The following is a 14,698-nucleotide window of genomic DNA, read 5'->3' as shown; positions in this document are numbered from 1 at the left end:
AAGGTTGTGAACCAAAATCTAAGATCTGTCGCAAGTATTTGTCTAATTACAGTGTTTTAGGTATACACATGTTAAATGAAGTTTCAAAAAAATCCCATGTACATAAACGTGGTTGGGTATAACTTATGAACGTACTATACAATCCTTTAAATTTTGATTCATAACCTGCTATCAAGCTAAATGTACTGTGAAAGTGACAAATATATTTCATTCATGGAAGTTTTTGCCTAAAATTTGACATAAAAATGATTTTTCTGTAGAAAATTAGATTAGGTAGTCTTAAAATTTATTATTTTTTCACAATTTCTCGAGACACTTTTTATCAGAAAAATGTTAAAGTTCACTCCAGTACCATTTGATAGAAAAGTGCTAAGAAACCAAATCGGATTCCTTAATTTTTTTACTATCTATTTTTTATTTTTTAAATATTTTATATTTTTAATAATTCTTTTATATTTTATTTTCTAGTGATTTTTTGTAATTTATTTTCACAATAATTTTTTCAAGTATTTTTTTAACTTTTTTAATTTTTCTAATAATATTTCTTTCATTTTTTTCCATCGATTTTTCATTTTTTTGATGAAATCAGATTATCGGATTAATGTTCAAATACGTAAATAAATAAGTATCGGATTAATGTTCAAAGTTTAAATTTACATTATCCTCGTTTGCTCAGGTACAACTAATATTTAAAGCGAATAATCCCCACATTTCACGTGAAAATTTTACTTTAATTAATTCCCAACGACACACACTCTCTCTTTCTCTGGTAGTGATCATTAAATTCAGTGCCGAGCTCATGCATCTCCAACACTTATCACGAAATGTTCAATCGAGAACTCGTCTAATACCTAGAAAATTTTAATGAGCCGAATGAATTTTAGTTAGGAGCCAAGTGGGGTTTCCGTTTACTGAGTTTCATATTCGGCTCTGGATTTTGTCTGAACATTCGCACTATATCCGGTTTCAACGAACAATGCGTACGTGTTATAAAAGGTACGAGTGCCAAATCAAACATGAGAGAGAACAGGAACAGAACGCAGACATAAAACTGGATCGAATTCCTTGGAGCTGCTGAGTAAGCATCGAATCTATCTTCCGTTCTATGATAAATTCATTTAGAAATTCGAAAATTATTTCGCCAACTCGAATTTACCAGCGTGAGATTTGATGAATCATCTACCAGAGTATTCGCGAGTCGTCATCGCAATTTCTCTCTCGATGTCATTTTCCAAAGATGAATTATGGTGACCTCGAATCCGGTCCGAACCGGTGAACCACTAAGTTTTGGTGCATATAAGCAATATGTTAAACCTCAAAGAGAGTAAGTACATCGTAACGCTTCTCGTATAAGCCTACAGTTAATGAATACGAGTGTAGCATTTACACGCAATGTAATGCTCGAAATAAAGCTTTCCATCCAAACATCTCCTTAATCATGTAAGGTGTAATAATATTCATCAGCGCCAATTCTGATTAATGTAGTTGCTTACTAGACGGTAATGGGAATTCCAATTAGCATTTGGAATTATATGTTGATTTCGCAATTGCGAATTGTAAGCTTAGATAAGCTACATCAGGAAGCTCTTATTATCACCGGTCACTCTCAGAGGTCACTGTGTGGTCGTGTGGGCATCGTGCCAGGCTCGAATAGTGAAGATGCAGGTACAAATCCCCGTTGGCAGCACAGTGACTGTCGGTTGAATTTTGGTTTCTGTGGTTTTCCTACTTCTTAGCCTGAATGCTAGCCAATTACCCCCATTTTAAAAAAGTCTCTCAGCAGAGAGCAGGCAGACTTTCAACACACTACTTATACTTACGTTCGTATAACACGAAAATTCAGGCAACACTCATTTTACAAAGTACAGACGACTGGGAAAAAAGCGAAGATATAATTTTGAAAAGAAAAGTCATTCTTCTGTTGGTAATGAAACCACCAACTTCTCACTGTCCGGGTGAATGCTCTACCGTTAAGCTGCAGAGGACAATTGTTCGCCCCCAGACGCAGGACAAGGAACAGTCGTGCTTAAGCTGCAGAGGACAGACATTTTCTATCCGTATAAATGATTGGATTAGCTTACGTCGCCATCTAGGGACTATGTCGTTACGAGCTGAAGAAGTTGTCTATTGTGCAGTTCCGTTCAGCCTAAGGAATACATTGTTCTACGGTTAGAAAACGTCTCTCCTCTCTACCTTAATGGGAGAACACTCGCCCGGACAGTGAGAGGTGGGCGGCTCGATTCCCCCACAGATGAATGTGACTTTTCTTTCCGAAATAATCTTTGCTTTGTGTGCATCCAGTCATTTATAGTTCGTGTATTTAGAGGAGAGGTTAACCGTTCCTGTTAACACTCATTTCCACTTTAGAATATTTAAAACAGATGGCAGTAAAACACGGAAAAGTATAACTCTGACAACATTGTTACGTTTGAGGCCACGCATACAATTGCGACATGTGTTTTGGCATGTGTTAACTCGAATTAACACCGTATATGATGGGACAATCATTTTTCTAGCTTGTATCAACAAACAACACATTTACAGCGTAAAAATTTCTTAGAGTACTTTCTGACGAATTAGCACAAGCTGGAATGTACTGTGCACAGGTGGATTTAAGGGGTTGGTGAAGTCGATCGTTACCTTGTTCATTAAAAATTTAAAAAATATGTATTATTAAGGCTTATGCAGAAAGGCAGAGGTCCATATTCACCTCCCCCATTCACTATCCACTTCCTCGGTGATTTGCGCCACCCCTTCCCGGTTCGAGGACAATGTATCCGCTTATGGTGCTGTGCATATTCTATGTACGTGAGACGGTTATTGTTTCCGAAAACACGTTTTGTATTTTGAGAAGTGCTGTCATCTGCCTTTCAAGTTTGAAAGCAACAACTGAGCAGGTCATTTTACCTGTACACATTATGTATAGTTTTAAATGCCGAGAAATACTATATGTATCCCGTATTTCTAATTTGTAAATCTGGCTACCTTACCAGAAAGAGGGATTAATAACTAGCACTTTTATTTTAAACTAATCATTGTATAAAAACCGTAAATTTTGTATGCTGATGGGTATGTACTAGTTGTTACAGTGAAAGGTGGGTGGCTTGATTCCCCCATAGATTAATGAGACTTTTCTTTCCGAAATTATCTTCGCTTTGTGTGTGTGTGTGTGGGTATGTACTAGTTTTCCCTGGTATCAATGTATTGTAAATTAAATGTACCATTAGGTTCTCAATCGCCCTTCGTAAAGTTGTTGTGGAATGGGACGAGCCTCAATTGTCCGGATTCACCCAAGTTTCATCACTCGCATTTTTAAGGTAAAATTACGTAGAAAGCGGTGAGAACTGTGCTTCCCAATCAGTGTGTGTGTTGCAGCAGTGCTTGGGATGGGTGTAAGCGTGATATTCACCAGTAATATTCTGATTCGGTAGTTTTGATTCATTTTAAGTCCCATGGGCCCACAAGACAAAAGCCAGAGACACCTTCCGCCAATAAGATCGATGCTACAGAACCCTTTACAGAGGGTAGTATACTATTCAGCATATGCAAAAAATAATAAGTTGAATATTTTCTCGTTCAAGCTCACGTGCCTCCTGAAACCTCTTCAAGGATCCGCAGACAGCTGGTTGAAAACCACTGTTCTACTCTCATTCCGAGAGAGACGAAAACGTGAAAAATTTAGGAACCCCCTGATATAAAACGACACGTATGGACAAATTATATTCATGATTATTGCACTTATTTGCGTATTCGATAATTCACCACTATATAAATCATTCATTTGACCGTAGTGAAATTTGCATGTTTTCAATCAATATAAGATATGCAGGAAACTTGCTGTTATATACAGATGATCTTTTTTGGAAAAAAGAAATTCACCTTTGCCAGGACATGAACTTACGCCCTCTCGAGTTCCGGACAAGTGCGCTACCAGTACCTTATAGAAACATATAGAATATTTCTTTCGTTGGAGTGTATATGTGCTGGTGCGATGCATGGTGGCATCAATCAGCTATTTGGCTCGTAAGCGACATCAAAGCCACCAGACGGTGATATATTATGTAAAGAAAGATATCCTTTCCTTTTGTTGATACAAAGTGTGCAGAAAACTGCAGAGATGATGATTTTTTGAAAGACAATTCCTCGCTGCCTCTACGTGGCTACTATATGTCACCATCGGCTTTGATGTCGCTTACGAGCCAATAGCTGATTAATGTCACCATCCATCGCACTGTGACATTCAGCACAACGCTCCAAGGAAAGGAATATTCTATCTTCTTATATAGCATAGTGGTAGAACGTTTGTGCGAAATGTAAGAGAGCGTAGGTTCCCCTTAGAGGCAGAAATGGACTTTTCTTTCCCAGAAATCATCACCACCACTTAACAACTAGTTCCTTATATATATCTTGTGCTAACAAGTGGAGAAGACATCTTTTCCTACACACACACATACATATTTAATCAATATATTCAATTTTAAAAGAGATTTTTAGGGTTGTAGAAATAATTAGAAAAGACATGTTAATTTCATATAAAAGCCATTTTAAGCAGATTTCTGTAGAATAATGCAAGGAAATATTAACTCCTGCTCCGACAAAACTGAGTATTGATCAAAACAATGAAGAACAGATGCGTTAATTAATCTGTTCTGAAGTATCTAAATGAAAATATTTACACATAATTCAGTCTAGGATGTTTTTGAGAAAAAAAAGAGAGTTTCATTTAGTTCATTCTACCTTGACGTTTAATCAGCGTTGTATTGTGTTTAATTTTACATGGAATGTTTTTTTGTCTCATTCACGTTTTGTCTCAGAACAAAAACTAGTCATTTAAATACATCCGAAGTTTTTTTTTTTCCTGCAAGCCAATCTGGATCTCGCTCAGAAGAAATTCCTGGAATAATTACCTGTCATTAGAAGAAAGAAGTCGATAATGCTTCTCACAATACCGTCCAGTCATTAACCCCTCACTGAAGATCCACGCCCTGTAAGTGAGTACCTGGATTAGGGCGTTTTCCTATAACCATGGTATTTTACGGAATCCGTACGCCAATTCACCAAGTCTCGGAATCTCTCCTTTTGTTAGGGCGTTGACACTCCATGGAACTTTCGACACTGCATTTAATCTCGTATATTTTTAGTCTGGAATTAAATGTACGTTTTCCCATCGGTTGATTAAGTATTCGAAGCAATATTATACGAGTTTTACATCATATTTCAGATATTTGATTTCGGGAAAGTGGTGCAATCTTCAAATAGAACTTTAAGGGGGTTGGTGCACGCAAATTTTCCAAAAAACACATTTTTGAATTTTTAAATACTGTGAAATTTTCTAAGCCCAACTGTGGTCAAATTTTTGTTCTACCTGTACTAAAAATATTTTTAAAATATTTTAATGTAAACTGCTGGTAGAGGCATTACACGTGCTAATGTTTTTCACTAAAATGCGTTTTCCTCAAAACTAAGTTTTTTGTTACATAAGGAACATTTTTTCGAACACCACTCGTTCAAATGTCTTGAAACTTTGTGCGTCTCTCAACACTATGGCGTTACATACTTTAACACGAGGATTTTATATCAAAATTATTTAAAATTTTTTATGGCACAAAACATGATGATTTTTGAAAAAGTTGCGTGTTATTAAAGTTGAAATTCAAGAAAAAAAAATAACCAACAATTAAAATTCTAATAGCTCGTGTTAAAGCATATAACACCATAGTGTTGAAAGACGCACAAAGTTTCAAGGTATTTGAACGAGTGGTGTTCAAAAAAATTTTCCTTATCCAACAAAAACTTTGTTTTGAGGAAAATGCATTTTAGTGAAAGACATTAGCATGTGTAATGCCTGCCAGCAGTTTATATTAAAATATTTTTAGTACAGATAGAACATAAACTTGAACACAGTTAGACACAAAGAATTTCATAGTATTTAAACATTGAAAAATTGGGAAATATGTTTTTTGGAAAATTTGCGTTCGCCAACCCCTTAAATGATATAGAAAGTAAAATTCATTCTCGAATTCTGTTTGATGAATGACAGGGTGTTTCAGAAATATGTGTAGAAACTTCTGGAGGGGTATGCACGAAGATAAACCGGAATCATTTCACAATGCAGTGCCACAAACATCGTCTTCTTGCGTTCATTCTTACAGGAGGAGGGATGAAGAGCAACACCACATGCAGGGTAACCCTGTAAGTCTTAAGGCGGTTTTTATCTCACAAACCGGAATGGTTCCAGTTTAATAAATGCCCAAAATATGTTTAAAAATCACCGTACCAGTTTTGGTAGTGAAAATACAGTGCGTCACGAAATAAACTATATAAATGTATATATGGCCACCCTGTATTCAAATACCTAACAAGAGAATGTTGTTGCTCTGCCTCTTCTGAAGCCAACAAAAAAATTACACTTTCTTCAAGTGCAATATTTAAAGAGATATCTTCTTCTCTCTCTTTGAATTCAAAAATCGAAGAAAATGTGGGGAAGAATAGTATAAATGAGGGGAAAAGAGTGTTGTCCGTTAGTTAAGGCTTTTCTTTACCCTTCTTTCCAGCGATTTTTCGAATTAAAATAGCTCAACAATATTGCATTTACGTGAATTTTTTTATTGGCCTTAGAAGAGAAAGGGCAACAAATTTTTTGTTGAGTATTTTAGTACAGGGAGTGTTCATATAAAAATGTAGATTTTTTTTATTTTTTGGCACACTTTATTGCCACTCTCAAAACTGGTACAGGGTGATTTTTAACCACTTTACGATGAAGGACGTAATATTGCGTCCTAACGCCAGGGGAATAAATATACAAACAAGTTCTCTCTGTTTTCTTTCCTCTCTCCTCATTATCGGGAAGCTTCGTTGCAACTTTTTTTCCCCTCTTGGTTTTCAGGTTATACTTTGATAGTGATTTTTTCCCGTATACTGTATGATGCATTGTTCTTATAAGAATAAATGAAATATCGAAGACAGATGGCAGAACCAGCAAGAACACGAAACAAGTACAATTCTGAAAACCTAAATGCGTTAGGGTCGTACATATTAGGATCGCACACACAACACGCTCCAGCATGAACGATTCGTTAGAAATTTCGCAAAGGAACGTGTATGAGGTACATGTACGGTGAAATAGTAATAGTATAACATGACTCAGCTAACACAGCTGACGATGAACATAATAGTGGAGAGGGACATCTGTACGTTGCCATCTGGTGGCCAATGTCATATTGAGCTGTTAGTTGAGTCATGTGAGACCGTCCTTTGCACAAAATCTCTTTCTTCCGACGAAGGAAAAAAACAGTGCTACTGTAACGGAGGGGTTAGCAAACTTTTCGGGACTGCGATAGGGAATATTCCTCGCAGAGACCTGTGAATGTTCCTCCCAAAAGAAATCCCTCCACATTCATTCAGTTCTTCTATAAAATAATGGTAACAAAAGAACTAATTAGTAGAGTCGTTGTCAAAGGCCACATATCATTGCCCACACTGCTTATGATTCCGATTGGTTCTCCTGTACATTACTCCCCCTCCAACAAGTTTGCATTTCCGAAACACCTTGTATGCACTACAATTACACTGTATAAGACAACTAATGATAAGTCTGAAATTTACCCACCCCACAGGTGGCATCTCAACCACAAACTTACTGGTGACGAAACATTTTAATTAACGAGTTTCTCCCATTTGCCGCTATCGGGCTAATTTCAAGAATATGCATTTGGTCCAATCGGCTTGTTTATCTGGCATTAAAGTTAATTACGTCCCCGGCACTAAAATTAATTACGACACTGACACTTTGGGACTGTTTTTTCTCTCTCTCTCTCTCTCTCTCTCTCTCCCTCTCTCGTCCTTCCCTTCGTTTCAAGAAAGTTCTGCTCCATCAGGAATCGCTTCAGAAGAATTGTTCTTAATAATGATTCCTGGGGCTCTTCGAATACATTTTTGCTTTGTCTTGAAGTTTTTATTTCTTCTGAGGAATGAGTACTTACGTACATATGAGAATAATACTTTTTGATCCCTTTATAATTAAATTCATAATCTGTTGAATTTATTTTTTTCGTATATTTATACTTGATGACGGTGCAACAAAAGTAAGAAGGAGAAATTCCATCTTTAGAGAGTTTTTGCTTTTTCCAATTAATCTAGAGCTAATTATGTTTTGAGTGAATCTTTTGTGTTTTGTCAATTTATTTATTTATTTTTCCGAATATACAGACTAGTACATAGTAATAATTTGTTCGATACGTAATTATCTGCAGATTAATGTGCTATTGAACAACAAAGTGATGACACCTTCAATTTCAGATGATTTTCATTTTAAAAATTCCACGGTGTTTTTTTTTTTGTAAGGATACCCTGTGCTCAAAAACCCAATTATAAAGTTGTTGCGTCGTTTCTGCTCAGATAAAACACATTTTAAGTCCATTTATCCTGCTTTATTCCCCACCTTTTCCCGGTTTTTGAAAATTCAAATATCCCGGCAAATATCGAACATAAAAACGTGGAATGTTTTAGTTGGCGTCATGAGAGACAGGGCAAACAACTTTCTAACAAGGGTTTACATGGATCACATGGTGTCCATATGAAAAGTTTTTTATTTATTTTTTATTTTAATAACTATACAATCTTTGTAGTATGAATGACTTATCTGAGGTTTACACGATATTTGTATACTTTTTCTAATTGGAAGTAGGCCTCTAGGATCAACGGTTCTTCAGCAATTCGCGCTGCGCGCTGTTTGGCTATTCACCTTGCATGTTCAAGTTTCTGGCTTTCAATCGTCAGAAATATTGCATATCTGACCCGTGGACTGGAAAGTTTTGCAGTGTGCACCCCTTGTCTAAAGCAGTGTTTCTCAACCGTCGGGCCGCTGCCCAGTACCGGGCCCTAACACAAGTCACACCGGGGCATGAGTGATTCGCACAGTTTCATTTCCCCATTAATTTCCCGTTAGTCGTGTTTATGACAGGGCCTTTCACTTACGCAAAAGAGATTTACCGGGCCGCGGGCTTCTAAAGGTTCAGAACCACTGGTCTAAACGTCTAAAGGAACCTCTTTCTCTGTGAGAAATGGGTTTAAAGTTGAGTGACAATGAAAATTTGTATGCATGCTCTGCTATATCGGTCTTGGGTTTACTCATTGAGTTTCGGTCATATGAAATGGAGTTTATAGCAGATTTAAGACTTTTTTTTAAATTTTGTAATAGTAAAACTAGCCATTTGATAATGAGATGTGGCAATTATAACTCTTATATTCTAAAACAGGGATGCCCAACAAGTGTTCCGCTGGCCGCAGACTGGGTAAAATTAATTTTTAGTAAGTTGATTTTCTTATCATTATTTAAGTCATCAAACATCTTAAAATCATTTCTGAGCTTTTCTGTACTTTGCAAATATTTACATGCATTATTTCTCTCTAGTAACGATAGTAATTAGCCATTTTCTCATCCACACTGCCTTTTCGTACGCACGTATTGCTCTTGAAATCTGTTATGGGCATTTTTACCCATTTCTTCACCCATTTCTCTTTTCACCTTCGTTGAAAAGAGTTGCCTCTGTATTTGTAGCTGAATGCGTATTTGGTATTCTCCTCACGATGCCAAAACTTTTTCGAAGTGGTGCCTCCCAATAAAACCTCGAAAATACAACCAACTACATATATATATATAGGCTACGCTAACCCTAATAGTTCCAAAGAGCGAAAATGTGTCAAACGGGATCGTCGGGTTCATATTTCGCCGTTGAACAAGAGAGTTTCACTTCCAGACACGATGAATTTTTTTGTGTTGAAAGCAGAGAAGCAGTCATCTCGAAATTTTGACATAGGTTGGTAGGTTGTCGCTGTGATGGTCGAATGGTCGTAGCGACAGACTCGCATCGCGAGGACCCGAAACAGACCATGACCATGCTGTGTCCCCATAGGGGATATAAGGCTGCTCACCCAGAGGTTTTGGTCCATGGTACCCCGATGCGAGCCCAGGGCACTAAGTACCGATAGATCATCATTGCGCAAGAAAACACAAAATTGAGGTTACATTGGGCAGGTGCTTACAAAGATACGCACGTCACCAGCAGGCCTCGAAGGGGGGCCCCACGAATAACTATAGACACATATTTATATGTGTAATACTGTATGCAACAATTACAAAAGAGATGCAAATGCAGAACAAAAACACTAATGCCAAAGCAGGGGGGATACAAAATACGACGACAGCTATTATGCATGATAAATCATACTAAATTCATCACATTCGCCGGTTATTATGCATACTCGCCATTTCGCATTGGTAAGGATGATAAACTGATCCCATTACAGTGATAAGATTTATTAATGAGATGACCGTACTTGTGAGAAGAATCTGAACCGGATATAATGATCTCGGATTTAATGAATTTTTCCAGGCACCCCCAAAATAACTCCTATTTAACAAATTCTGAAACCTCGGACCGTGGACCTCGATATAACGAACCGTAATTTAACAAATTCTTCTGTTTATCAAATTTTTATGTGTTTTCGTGCATATACAATCAGACCTGAGTATACCGAACTCAACTTCTATTTAACGAATACTGCAGTCGGTCCCAGATATAATTAACTCCTATTTGAAAAATTCCAATCGAACCGCGATATAACGAACTTCCTATCTCACAAATTTTACGATTTTACCTCGATATAACGATTTCTCACTAAACAACCCTAACTATAAATAATTTATCTAATACAACTAATACAAATACAAACTGTAACAAAAGGTGCTTGGGCATTATATATAATCACCAGTAAAAGTGATAATTTTTTTATTATTTATCAAATTGGCAACGATTCTTGGGTAATGTGCATAATCACTGCTGAAAGTAAGTTATTACTTGGATTCTTGAGACTTTTTGAATTTGATTCAAATTTATCAAACTTTCAAACACGATTCGCGATTGTGCATAATAACCAATTTATCACGTTTACTGTAACATAGCTACTATATATTTCTAGATTTAATTTTTAAATATCATACCGTCTCTATATTAGTTTCCCCATTTCTGTCTTCTCTCCTTCAGCGGGTCTGCAAATTGTTTCTCTTATTTATTCCATCTTTTGATGGCCCTCAAATTGTCCCCCCACCTTCATCTAATTTTTCTGATCTGCAAATCTGCAAATCACCCCTCCCATTTATTCATCTATTGCCGAGTCCGCAAATTATTTCACCCATTTATTTATTTAATGCTGGTCCGCGAAATCGTTCAACTACTTTCACCAGTTCCTAGTTTTACAAATGTTGAATAACACCGTCCCACATGATTTCAAATCATGAGATCCAAGATTATTTTTTCTTTTCTTTCTTTTTTGAGAGATATTTTACACTTGTCAAATTTTTATGTACTTCTCTTGGAGCAATTTCTTTCTGAACAAGAGAGTTATAGCTCTCGGCACTGTGTCTTTCTGCACGTGTTGCAGAAGGACAGGTATCAATCAATCCGTGTATCCATGCATTTGAAGAACTGCGCACGTGCCTGAACGAGCACTCCGAAAAGAAAATTTTCAAGTGACGGAGTTTACCGGAAAATGTCAGAGATCACACAGATATAAGTTACTTTCCCCGCGCCTGTTCTTAATGTTATCAATACCGAAGTATCAAATCCTGGATAATTCGAAATCTTCATTACCTAATATTTTACGATAAATTATAATTTCAATATAAATGCATTTAGTGAAAAGTTCTGTTTTAGAAATCGTTGTATTACTATTAGGAAAAAAACCTATTTAAATTGTGAACGTGTATTTTTTCCCTCCTGACATGAAATAAAACACCTATGAGAATAAGGTTTTAAATAATTTCTGTAATTTTAAATAATCTTTAGAGAGATATAGATGGCTTTTTTCTCAGCCAGAGATATCAAGGAAACAGTTATTTTCCGGATATTATGCTGAGGTGAGCTCGGAAAGAAAAGTCATCACGTCTCCGCCGGGACTCGAACCCAGGCCCTCTTGCAGATGGTAGCATGCTTGCCCGGAATGCAAGAGGGCCTGGGTTCGAGTCCCGGCGGAGACGTGATGACTTTTCTTTCCGAGCTCACCTCAGCATAATATCCGGAAAATAACTGTTTCCTTGATAATCTTTAGAGTTTTGCACAATTTCTAAAATTGTTAATTTCGGTAATTTTATATAATTTTTATGATTTTAAATAATTTCTATAATTTTTAATTTCCGTAATTTTGAATAATTTTCATGGTTTCAAATAATTTTCTTGAAATTTAGATAATTTTTACAATTTAAGATGATTTTCATGGTTTTTAAGCTAATTTCTGTATTTCAAATAATTTCTCCATAATTTAACATTAGCATTTGTAAAATTAAAAAAAAAATTATTTTTAAAATATTTTTCGGACATTCAAGTCAGTATTCTTTTGACCAATCTATCTCATGAGCGTAAGGGACCAAATTCGGAGAAACAAAAAAAAAAATTGCTGAACGTAAGAGTAGCATTCACCGCACCTTTACAGGGTGAAATCAAATATTCATGCAATACTGAGAAAAAAAAAGATTCATCATAGAAAATATTTTCTAATGTCCGGAAGAAATTGTGAACAATCAAAATGCTATTTTATTATTGGTTATTTGAGTATCATAAAATACTTCTCACAGTGAATTTCTTGATTGATTTCTTTCTTCTTTTTTTTTCGAAAGAAAAATGTATATGCCGCAAGTCTTCAAAATTATTGTGTTTGAATGCTTTTAATCACAATTTTGAAGGCTTGCGCCATCTACACTTTTGTTGTAAATTTAAACGCAAGCACCGTTTCCGATATGCCAGTAAAAAAGGTAATTTTAATTTCCCATTTGGCATGCAGTTTTAATGCATACATAAGCATACAGATCTTTTGGAAAATGTAGATTGCTGTTCCGTTTGATGCCATCATCCAAAAATTATGAAAGCTCGATTAGATTTCGAACACTAACTGAAACTGGTAGAACGTAATATTGTCTTTCTTGCATATAATAAATATATGCAAAGAAAACAACTTCATAATATAAATTGCTATAGCCTACCTCTGTTGAAGCATATGGGAATTTTAGAGAAACATAATTTTAAAATATTTCAAAAGCAAATTATTTTAAAATAAATGTGTCTTATCGGCATTGTGAATTTAAAAAAAAATTCCTATATTTTCACACTACTTTATATATGTTTTTCATTTTTATTTTTAGCTATTATATGTAATATGAACACGTGCCTATCAGGATGGTACAAACTCGATATTTTACGAATATAAAAGGTGAATGTTGTTAAAATATTAGAATAAAATCATAATAATATGTGTACAAATGCTACTTATATTAAATCCATAAGTCTATTAAATTCATACCACTTGCAAGTGAGGTTTTAATAAATACATATAACAACATATATCATTTGATCTTCATAAGATACTTCAATGTATTGATAACAAAACTAAAAGAATTTAAGGTTATTCACATTTCCTTTGGATACCGGAAAACTTTTTATTAGTTCTTATTAAGAATGCTTTTAAATTATTAGAACTTTTTGGAATATACATTCATTAAATAAATGTTTTGATTTGAATTGATAAATTTCTTTAGTGAATTTTCGAAATAAATTTATTGCATCATTTGATTAAATATTGTACAAATAAATTGACAATTAATTATGATGATCGAATGGTTTTTGAAACTCAATATTTCAGTATAACCCGTCTCTTTATTCGGAAAATTCAATTAAGTAAACTTTAATATCATTTACATATACTTTAAATTGCCTACCAGAAAATAAGGGATTATACATACAAAGTGTATAATATATGCAACATTTGTATATTGATTAACAACACTAATATTTAATATAAACTTGCTCATAGTGTTTGTTGTTGTTTTTATAGATTAAATAACATAATGCTAAAAGTCGTGAAAAGTTTGTGACAGTGCATTAAATAGCTTCTATCTTTTATTACTATATATTTTTTCGAAATCCTCCCAAGCTTCCGTGAACCTCATCCTGTTAATCAAAATTTCGGACTTGTGTTGCACATCTTTGCAATTCAAATTATACGTAATGAAACACGCATGAAAACTATCTTACCTTGCCTGCTTTAGATGTTTTCAAAATGTTGAATCCCATTTTTTCCGAGCAAAAATCATCAACCTGCACGTGCTTTGTTATTGAACCACTGCTCAAATGCTGTCAAACGATGGAAGATGCACAGCAGGAAAAGCTTGGCATGGAAAAAAAGAAAACAAAAAAATTTCAGGAGCGCGTAATATATTTTTGCCCTGATAACAGGGATCAAACTTTCCGGTCACCCAACTCAAAGCTCTAGGAAATCTCTATTTTAAAAAGCTCCTGCAGATCCGGAGATCTCGAATGAAACTGAGAGCCACTAGGTGAGCTTATTTATATGCTCTGCGCATGTGCTTTACTCGACAGTGTTTTCTTGGCTATCTATCTCTTTTTCCCTCTTTTCTTTTACTTTACTGTGTTCAGCCAGTTATTTGATTTTGATTGTACTTTTCTTTTCTTTTTCGCCCAAAAGGCATCCAGATATTTTTCTATAAATTTCTTCATGATTTAGCCATGAATTTTGCATTGCTGATTAAAATATTTAGTCTTGTCGAAATGACAATGATCGCAAATAAAAAAAAATAATAATAGCTTCCACCATGCACTTTCTCAGCTGAATTATTTATTTCATTCGA

The 14,698-nt window shown here is 35.2% G+C and overlaps 1 protein-coding gene across 1 annotated transcript in view; it reads right to left on the bottom strand.

Annotated features, from left to right (window-relative positions):
• Positions 1 to 14,300, bottom strand: part of dysc (whirlin protein dyschronic) — a 237,101-nt gene extending 222,801 nt beyond the window's left edge. Inside the window, exon 1 of the mRNA XM_089231819.1 lies at positions 14,085 to 14,300. The gene's annotated coding sequence lies outside the window, so the exon portion shown is untranslated. The remainder of the gene's footprint in view (positions 1 to 14,084) is intronic.
• Positions 14,301 to 14,698: the final 398 nt, after the last annotated feature.

This window comes from Pholcus phalangioides, unplaced genomic scaffold (assembly GCF_987345545.1).
Source record: "Pholcus phalangioides strain wild (caught in Gottingen) unplaced genomic scaffold, Ppha-v1.0 ptg000004l_1, whole genome shotgun sequence".
Taxonomy (NCBI): Eukaryota; Metazoa; Arthropoda; class Arachnida; order Araneae; family Pholcidae; genus Pholcus; species Pholcus phalangioides.
The sequence above is the reverse complement of the archived record's forward strand: the minus strand, read 5'-3'. Positions and strand labels throughout refer to the sequence as shown.